A 10,178-nucleotide genomic window follows, 5' to 3' on the forward strand; every position below is an offset into this window, starting at 1 on the left:
TTTTTTTCATTTTTTTCAACCTGCTTATATTACACTTTTCTGGTCAAAAAAAGACGGGAGACCTCACATACACTCAACAGGGGCCCCAGAAGCATCCAAAAATGGCATAAAATGCCAAAGTTTGAGGGCGCTGATTTTTGACAAAAAACGTAAGGGGTTAGTATGTCGTTTTTTCATTTTTTTCAACTTGCTTCTAACACACTTTTCTGGTCAAAAAAACACTGGAGACCTCACACACACTCAACAGGGGCCCCAGAAGCATCCAAAAATGGCATAAAATGCCAAAGTTTGAGGGCGCTGATTTTTGACAAAAAACGTAAGGGGTTAGTATGTCGTTTTTTTCATTTTTTTCAACCTGCTTCTAACACACTTTTCTGGTCAAAACAACACTGGAGACCTCACACACACTCAACAGGGGCCCCAGAAGCATCCAAAAATGGCATAAAATGCCAAAGTTTGAGGGCGGCGATTTTTGACAAAAAACGTAAGGGGTTAGTATGTCGTTTTTTTCATTTTTTTCAAATTGCTTCTAATACACTTTTCTGGTCAAAAAAACACTGGAGACCTCACACATACTCAACAGGGGCCCCAGAAGCATCCAAAAATGGCATAAAATGCCAAAGTTTGAGGGCGTTTTTTAGACAAAAAAACTAAGTGGTGAGAATGTGTTTTGTTTTTTTCAACCTGCTTGTAATGCGCTTTTCTGGTCAAAAAATAAAAATAAAAAATAAAAACAGGAAACCTCACAGACACTCAACAGGGGCCCCAGAAGCATCCAAAAATGGCATAAAATGCCAAAGTTTGAGGGCGGTCATTTTTGACAAAAAACGTAAGGGGTTAGTATGTCGTTTTTTTCATTTTTTTCAACCTGCTTCTAATACACTTTTCTGATCAAAAAAAGACTGGAGACCTCACACACACTCAACAGGGGGCCCAGAAGCATCCAAAAATGGCATAAAATGCCACAGTTTGAGGGCGGCGATTTTTGACAAAAAACGTAAGGGGTTAGTATGTCGTTTTTTTCATTTTTTTCAACCTGCTTATATTACACTTTTCTGGTCAAAAAAAGACGGGAGACCTCACACACACTCAACAGGGGCCCCAGAAGCATCCAAAAATGGCATAAAATGCCAAAGTTTGAGGGCGGCGATTTTTGACAAAAAACGTAAGGGGTTAGTATGTCGTTTTTTTCATTTTTTTCAACTTGCTTCTAATACACTTTTCTGGTCAAAAAAACACTGGAGACCTCACACACACTCAACAGGGGCCCCAGAAGCATCCAAAAATGGCATAAAATGCCAAAGTTTGAGGGCGGTCATTTTTGACAAAAAACGTAAGGGGTTAGTATGTCGTTTTTTTCATTTTTTTCAACCTGCTTCTAATACACTTTTCTGATCAAAAAAAGACTGGAGACCTCACACACACTCAACAGGGGGCCCAGAAGCATCCAAAAATGGCATAAAATGCCACAGTTTGAGGGCGGCGATTTTTGACAAAAAACGTAAGGGGTTAGTATGTCGTTTTTTTCATTTTTTTCAACCTGCTTATATTACACTTTTCTGGTCAAAAAAAGACGGGAGACCTCACACACACTCAACAGGGGCCCCAGAAGCATCCAAAAATGGCATAAAATGCCAAAGTTTGAGGGCGCTGATTTTTGACAAAAAACGTAAGGGGTTAGTATGTCGTTTTTTTCATTTTTTTCAACTTGCTTCTAACACACTTTTCTGGTCAAAACAACACTGGAGACCTCACACACACTCAACAGGGGCCCCAGAAGCATCCAAAAATGGCATAAAATGCCAAAGTTTGAGGGCGGCGATTTTTGACAAAAAACGTAAGGGGTTAGTATGTCGTTTTTTTCATTTTTTTCAACCTGCTTCTAATACACTTTTCTGGTCAAAAAAACACTGGAGACCTCACACACACTCAACAGGGGCCCCAGAAGCATCCAAAAATGGCATAAAATGCCAAAGTTTGAGGGCGGTCATTTTTGACAAAAAACGTAAGGGGTTAGTATGTCGTTTTTTTCATTTTTTTCAACCTGCTTATATTACACTTTTCTGGTCAAAAAAAGACGGGAGACCTCACACATACTCAACAGGGGCCCCAGAAGCATCCAAAAATGGCATAAAATGCCAAAGTTTGAGGGCGCTGATTTTTGACAAAAAACGTAAGGGGTTAGTATGTCGTTTTTTTCATTTTTTTCAACTTGCTTCTAACACACTTTTCTGGTCAAAAAAACACTGGAGACCTCACACACACTCAACAGGGGCCCCAGAAGCATCCAAAAATGGCATAAAATGCCAAAGTTTGAGGGCGGTCATTTTTGACAAAAAACGTAAGGGGTTAGTATGTCGTTTTTTTCATTTTTTTCAACCTGCTTATATTACACTTTTCTGGTCAAAAAAAGACGGGAGACCTCACACATACTCAACAGGGGCCCCAGAAGCATCCAAAAATGGCATAAAATGCCAAAGTTTGAGGGCGCTGATTTTTGACAAAAAACGTAAGGGGTTAGTATGTCGTTTTTTTCATTTTTTTCAACTTGCTTCTAACACACTTTTCTGGTCAAAAAAACACGGGAGACCTCACACACACTCACCAGGGGCCCCAGAAGCATCCAAAAATGGCATAAAATGCCAAAGTTTGAGGGCGCTGATTTTTGACAAAAAACGTAAGGGGTTAGTATGTCGTTTTTTTCATTTTTTTCAACCTGCTTCTAACACACTTTTCTGGTCAAAACAACACTGGAGACCTCACACACACTCAACAGGGGCCCCAGAAGCATCCAAAAATGGCATAAAATGCCAAAGTTTGAGGGCGGTCATTTTTGACAAAAAACGTAAGGGGTTAGTATGTCGTTTTTTTCATTTTTTTCAACCTGCTTATATTACACTTTTCTGGTCAAAAAAAGACGGGAGACCTCACACATACTCAACAGGGGCCCCAGAAGCATCCAAAAATGGCATAAAATGCCAAAGTTTGAGGGCGCTGATTTTTGACAAAAAACGTAAGGGGTTAGTATGTCGTTTTTTTCATTTTTTTCAACTTGCTTCTAACACACTTTTCTGGTCAAAAAAACACTGGAGACCTCACACACACTCAACAGGGGCCCCAGAAGCATCCAAAAATGGCATAAAATGCCAAAGTTTGAGGGCGGTCATTTTTGACAAAAAACGTAAGGGGTTAGTATGTCGTTTTTTTCATTTTTTTCAACTTGCTTCTAATGCACTTTTCTGGTCAAAAAAACACTGGAGACCTCACACATACTCAACAGGGGCCCCAGAAGCATCCAAAAATGGCATAAAATGCCAAAGTTTGAGGGCGGCGATTTTTGACAAAAAACGTAAGGGGTTAGTATGTCGTTTTTTTCATTTTTTTCAAATTGCTTCTAATACACTTTTCTGGTCAAAAAAACACTGGAGACCTCACACATACTCAACAGGGGCCCCAGAAGCATCCAAAAATGGCATAAAATGCCAAAGTTTGAGGGCGGTCATTTTTGACAAAAAACGTAAGGGGTTAGTATGTCGTTTTTTTCATTTTTTTCAACCTGCTTATATTACACTTTTCTGGTCAAAAAAAGACGAGAGACCTCACACACACTCAACAGGGGCCCCAGAAGCATCCAAAAATGGCATAAAATGCCAAAGTTTGAGGGCGGTCATTTTTGACAAAAAACGTAAGGGGTTAGTATGTCGTTTTTTTCATTTTTTTCAACTTGCTTCTAATACACTTTTCTGGTCAAAAAAACACTGGAGACCTCACACACACTCAACAGGGGCCCCAGAAGCATCCAAAAATGGCATAAAATGCCAAAGTTTGAGGGCGGTCATTTTTGACAAAAAACGTAAGGGGTTAGTATGTCGTTTTTTTCATTTTTTTCAACCTGCTTCTAATACACTTTTCTGATCAAAAAAAGACTGGAGACCTCACACACACTCAACAGGGGGCCCAGAAGCATCCAAAAATGGCATAAAATGCCACAGTTTGAGGGCGGCGATTTTTGACAAAAAACGTAAGGGGTTAGTATGTCGTTTTTTTCATTTTTTTCAACCTGCTTATATTACACTTTTCTGGTCAAAAAAAGACGGGAGACCTCACATACACTCAACAGGGGCCCCAGAAGCATCCAAAAATGGCATAAAATGCCAAAGTTTGAGGGCGCTGATTTTTGACAAAAAACGTAAGGGGTTAGTATGTCGTTTTTTCATTTTTTTCAACTTGCTTCTAACACACTTTTCTGGTCAAAAAAACACTGGAGACCTCACACACACTCAACAGGGGCCCCAGAAGCATCCAAAAATGGCATAAAATGCCAAAGTTTGAGGGCGCTGATTTTTGACAAAAAACGTAAGGGGTTAGTATGTCGTTTTTTTCATTTTTTTCAACCTGCTTCTAACACACTTTTCTGGTCAAAACAACACTGGAGACCTCACACACACTCAACAGGGGCCCCAGAAGCATCCAAAAATGGCATAAAATGCCAAAGTTTGAGGGCGGCGATTTTTGACAAAAAACGTAAGGGGTTAGTATGTCGTTTTTTTCATTTTTTTCAAATTGCTTCTAATACACTTTTCTGGTCAAAAAAACACTGGAGACCTCACACATACTCAACAGGGGCCCCAGAAGCATCCAAAAATGGCATAAAATGCCAAAGTTTGAGGGCGTTTTTTAGACAAAAAAACTAAGTGGTGAGAATGTGTTTTGTTTTTTTCAACCTGCTTGTAATGCGCTTTTCTGGTCAAAAAATAAAAATAAAAAATAAAAACAGGAAACCTCACAGACACTCAACAGGGGCCCCAGAAGCATCCAAAAATGGCATAAAATGCCAAAGTTTGAGGGCGGTCATTTTTGACAAAAAACGTAAGGGGTTAGTATGTCGTTTTTTTCATTTTTTTCAACCTGCTTCTAATACACTTTTCTGATCAAAAAAAGACTGGAGACCTCACACACACTCAACAGGGGGCCCAGAAGCATCCAAAAATGGCATAAAATGCCACAGTTTGAGGGCGGCGATTTTTGACAAAAAACGTAAGGGGTTAGTATGTCGTTTTTTTCATTTTTTTCAACCTGCTTATATTACACTTTTCTGGTCAAAAAAAGACGGGAGACCTCACACACACTCAACAGGGGCCCCAGAAGCATCCAAAAATGGCATAAAATGCCAAAGTTTGAGGGCGGCGATTTTTGACAAAAAACGTAAGGGGTTAGTATGTCGTTTTTTTCATTTTTTTCAACTTGCTTCTAATACACTTTTCTGGTCAAAAAAACACTGGAGACCTCACACACACTCAACAGGGGCCCCAGAAGCATCCAAAAATGGCATAAAATGCCAAAGTTTGAGGGCGGTCATTTTTGACAAAAAACGTAAGGGGTTAGTATGTCGTTTTTTTCATTTTTTTCAACCTGCTTCTAATACACTTTTCTGATCAAAAAAAGACTGGAGACCTCACACACACTCAACAGGGGGCCCAGAAGCATCCAAAAATGGCATAAAATGCCACAGTTTGAGGGCGGCGATTTTTGACAAAAAACGTAAGGGGTTAGTATGTCGTTTTTTTCATTTTTTTCAACCTGCTTATATTACACTTTTCTGGTCAAAAAAAGACGGGAGACCTCACACACACTCAACAGGGGCCCCAGAAGCATCCAAAAATGGCATAAAATGCCAAAGTTTGAGGGCGCTGATTTTTGACAAAAAACGTAAGGGGTTAGTATGTCGTTTTTTTCATTTTTTTCAACTTGCTTCTAACACACTTTTCTGGTCAAAACAACACTGGAGACCTCACACACACTCAACAGGGGCCCCAGAAGCATCCAAAAATGGCATAAAATGCCAAAGTTTGAGGGCGGCGATTTTTGACAAAAAACGTAAGGGGTTAGTATGTCGTTTTTTTCATTTTTTTCAACCTGCTTCTAATACACTTTTCTGGTCAAAAAAACACTGGAGACCTCACACACACTCAACAGGGGCCCCAGAAGCATCCAAAAATGGCATAAAATGCCAAAGTTTGAGGGCGGTCATTTTTGACAAAAAACGTAAGGGGTTAGTATGTCGTTTTTTTCATTTTTTTCAACCTGCTTATATTACACTTTTCTGGTCAAAAAAAGACGGGAGACCTCACACATACTCAACAGGGGCCCCAGAAGCATCCAAAAATGGCATAAAATGCCAAAGTTTGAGGGCGCTGATTTTTGACAAAAAACGTAAGGGGTTAGTATGTCGTTTTTTTCATTTTTTTCAACTTGCTTCTAACACACTTTTCTGGTCAAAAAAACACTGGAGACCTCACACACACTCAACAGGGGCCCCAGAAGCATCCAAAAATGGCATAAAATGCCAAAGTTTGAGGGCGGTCATTTTTGACAAAAAACGTAAGGGGTTAGTATGTCGTTTTTTTCATTTTTTTCAACCTGCTTATATTACACTTTTCTGGTCAAAAAAAGACGGGAGACCTCACACATACTCAACAGGGGCCCCAGAAGCATCCAAAAATGGCATAAAATGCCAAAGTTTGAGGGCGCTGATTTTTGACAAAAAACGTAAGGGGTTAGTATGTCGTTTTTTTCATTTTTTTCAACTTGCTTCTAACACACTTTTCTGGTCAAAAAAACACGGGAGACCTCACACACACTCACCAGGGGCCCCAGAAGCATCCAAAAATGGCATAAAATGCCAAAGTTTGAGGGCGCTGATTTTTGACAAAAAACGTAAGGGGTTAGTATGTCGTTTTTTTCATTTTTTTCAACCTGCTTCTAACACACTTTTCTGGTCAAAACAACACTGGAGACCTCACACACACTCAACAGGGGCCCCAGAAGCATCCAAAAATGGCATAAAATGCCAAAGTTTGAGGGCGGTCATTTTTGACAAAAAACGTAAGGGGTTAGTATGTCGTTTTTTTCATTTTTTTCAACCTGCTTATATTACACTTTTCTGGTCAAAAAAAGACGGGAGACCTCACACATACTCAACAGGGGCCCCAGAAGCATCCAAAAATGGCATAAAATGCCAAAGTTTGAGGGCGCTGATTTTTGACAAAAAACGTAAGGGGTTAGTATGTCGTTTTTTTCATTTTTTTCAACTTGCTTCTAACACACTTTTCTGGTCAAAAAAACACTGGAGACCTCACACACACTCAACAGGGGCCCCAGAAGCATCCAAAAATGGCATAAAATGCCAAAGTTTGAGGGCGGTCATTTTTGACAAAAAACGTAAGGGGTTAGTATGTCGTTTTTTTCATTTTTTTCAACTTGCTTCTAATGCACTTTTCTGGTCAAAAAAACACTGGAGACCTCACACATACTCAACAGGGGCCCCAGAAGCATCCAAAAATGGCATAAAATGCCAAAGTTTGAGGGCGGCGATTTTTGACAAAAAACGTAAGGGGTTAGTATGTCGTTTTTTTCATTTTTTTCAAATTGCTTCTAATACACTTTTCTGGTCAAAAAAACACTGGAGACCTCACACATACTCAACAGGGGCCCCAGAAGCATCCAAAAATGGCATAAAATGCCAAAGTTTGAGGGCGGTCATTTTTGACAAAAAACGTAAGGGGTTAGTATGTCGTTTTTTTCATTTTTTTCAACCTGCTTATATTACACTTTTCTGGTCAAAAAAAGACGAGAGACCTCACACACACTCAACAGGGGCCCCAGAAGCATCCAAAAATGGCATAAAATGCCAAAGTTTGAGGGCGGTCATTTTTGACAAAAAACGTAAGGGGTTAGTATGTCGTTTTTTTCATTTTTTTCAACCTGCTTATATTACACTTTTCTGGTCAAAAAAAGACGGGAGACCTCACATACACTCAACAGGGGCCCCAGAAGCATCCAAAAATGGCATAAAATGCCAAAGTTTGAGGGCGGCGATTTTTGACAAAAAACGTAAGGGGTTAGTATGTCGTTTTTTTCATTTTTTTCAACTTGCTTCTAATACACTTTTCTGGTCAAAAAAACACTGGAGACCTCACACACACTCAACAGGGGCCCCAGAAGCATCCAAAAATGGCATAAAATGCCAAAGTTTGAGGGCGGTCATTTTTGACAAAAAACGTAAGGGGTTAGTATGTCGTTTTTTTCATTTTTTTCAACCTGCTTCTAATACACTTTTCTGATCAAAAAAAGACTGGAGACCTCACACACACTCAACAGGGGGCCCAGAAGCATCCAAAAATGGCATAAAATGCCACAGTTTGAGGGCGGCGATTTTTGACAAAAAACGTAAGGGGTTAGTATGTCATTTTTTTCATTTTTTTCAACCTGCTTATATTACACTTTTCTGGTCAAAAAAAGACGGGAGACCTCACATACACTCAACAGGGGCCCCAGAAGCATCCAAAAATGGCATAAAATGCCAAAGTTTGAGGGCGCTGATTTTTGACAAAAAACGTAAGGGGTTAGTATGTCGTTTTTTCATTTTTTTCAACTTGCTTCTAACACACTTTTCTGGTCAAAAAAACACTGGAGACCTCACACACACTCAACAGGGGCCCCAGAAGCATCCAAAAATGGCATAAAATGCCAAAGTTTGAGGGCGCTGATTTTTGACAAAAAACGTAAGGGGTTAGTATGTCGTTTTTTTCATTTTTTTCAACCTGCTTCTAACACACTTTTCTGGTCAAAACAACACTGGAGACCTCACACACACTCAACAGGGGCCCCAGAAGCATCCAAAAATGGCATAAAATGCCAAAGTTTGAGGGCGGCGATTTTTGACAAAAAACGTAAGGGGTTAGTATGTCGTTTTTTTCATTTTTTTCAAATTGCTTCTAATACACTTTTCTGGTCAAAAAAACACTGGAGACCTCACACATACTCAACAGGGGCCCCAGAAGCATCCAAAAATGGCATAAAATGCCAAAGTTTGAGGGCGGTCATTTTTGACAAAAAACGTAAGGGGTTAGTATGTCGTTTTTTTCATTTTTTTCAACCTGCTTATATTACACTTTTCTGGTCAAAAAAAGACGAGAGACCTCACACACACTCAACAGGGGCCCCAGAAGCATCCAAAAATGGCATAAAATGCCAAAGTTTGAGGGCGGTCATTTTTGACAAAAAACGTAAGGGGTTAGTATGTCGTTTTTTTCATTTTTTTCAACCTGCTTATATTACACTTTTCTGGTCAAAAAAAGACGGGAGACCTCACATACACTCAACAGGGGCCCCAGAAGCATCCAAAAATGGCATAAAATGCCAAAGTTTGAGGGCGGCGATTTTTGACAAAAAACGTAAGGGGTTAGTATGTCGTTTTTTTCATTTTTTTCAACTTGCTTCTAATACACTTTTCTGGTCAAAAAAACACTGGAGACCTCACACACACTCAACAGGGGCCCCAGAAGCATCCAAAAATGGCATAAAATGCCAAAGTTTGAGGGCGGTCATTTTTGACAAAAAACGTAAGGGGTTAGTATGTCGTTTTTTTCATTTTTTTCAACCTGCTTCTAATACACTTTTCTGATCAAAAAAAGACTGGAGACCTCACACACACTCAACAGGGGGCCCAGAAGCATCCAAAAATGGCATAAAATGCCACAGTTTGAGGGCGGCGATTTTTGACAAAAAACGTAAGGGGTTAGTATGTCATTTTTTTCATTTTTTTCAACCTGCTTATATTACACTTTTCTGGTCAAAAAAAGACGGGAGACCTCACACACACTCAACAGGGGCCCCAGAAGCATCCAAAAATGGCATAAAATGCCAAAGTTTGAGGGCGCTGATTTTTGACAAAAAACGTAAGGGGTTAGTATGTCGTTTTTTTCATTTTTTTCAACTTGCTTCTAACACACTTTTCTGGTCAAAACAACACTGGAGACCTCACACACACTCAACAGGGGCCCCAGAAGCATCCAAAAATGGCATAAAATGCCAAAGTTTGAGGGCGGTCATTTTTGACAAAAAACGTAAGGGGTTAGTATGTCGTTTTTTTTCATTTTTTTCAACTTGCTTCTAATGCACTTTTCTGGTCAAAAAAACACTGGAGACCTCACACATACTCAACAGGGGCCCCAGAAGCATCCAAAAATGGCATAAAATGCCAAAGTTTGAGGGCGGCGATTTTTGACAAAAAACGTAAGGGGTTAGTATGTCGTTTTTTTCATTTTTTTCAACCTGCTTCTAATACACTTTTCTGGTCAAAAAAACACTGGAGACCTCACACACACTCAACAGGG

This window comes from Doryrhamphus excisus, linkage group LG17, assembly GCF_037039965.1.
Source record: "Doryrhamphus excisus strain RoL-2023G ecotype Guam linkage group LG17, RoL_Dexc_Guam_v1.1, whole genome shotgun sequence".
Taxonomy (NCBI): Eukaryota; Metazoa; Chordata; class Actinopteri; order Syngnathiformes; family Syngnathidae; genus Doryrhamphus; species Doryrhamphus excisus.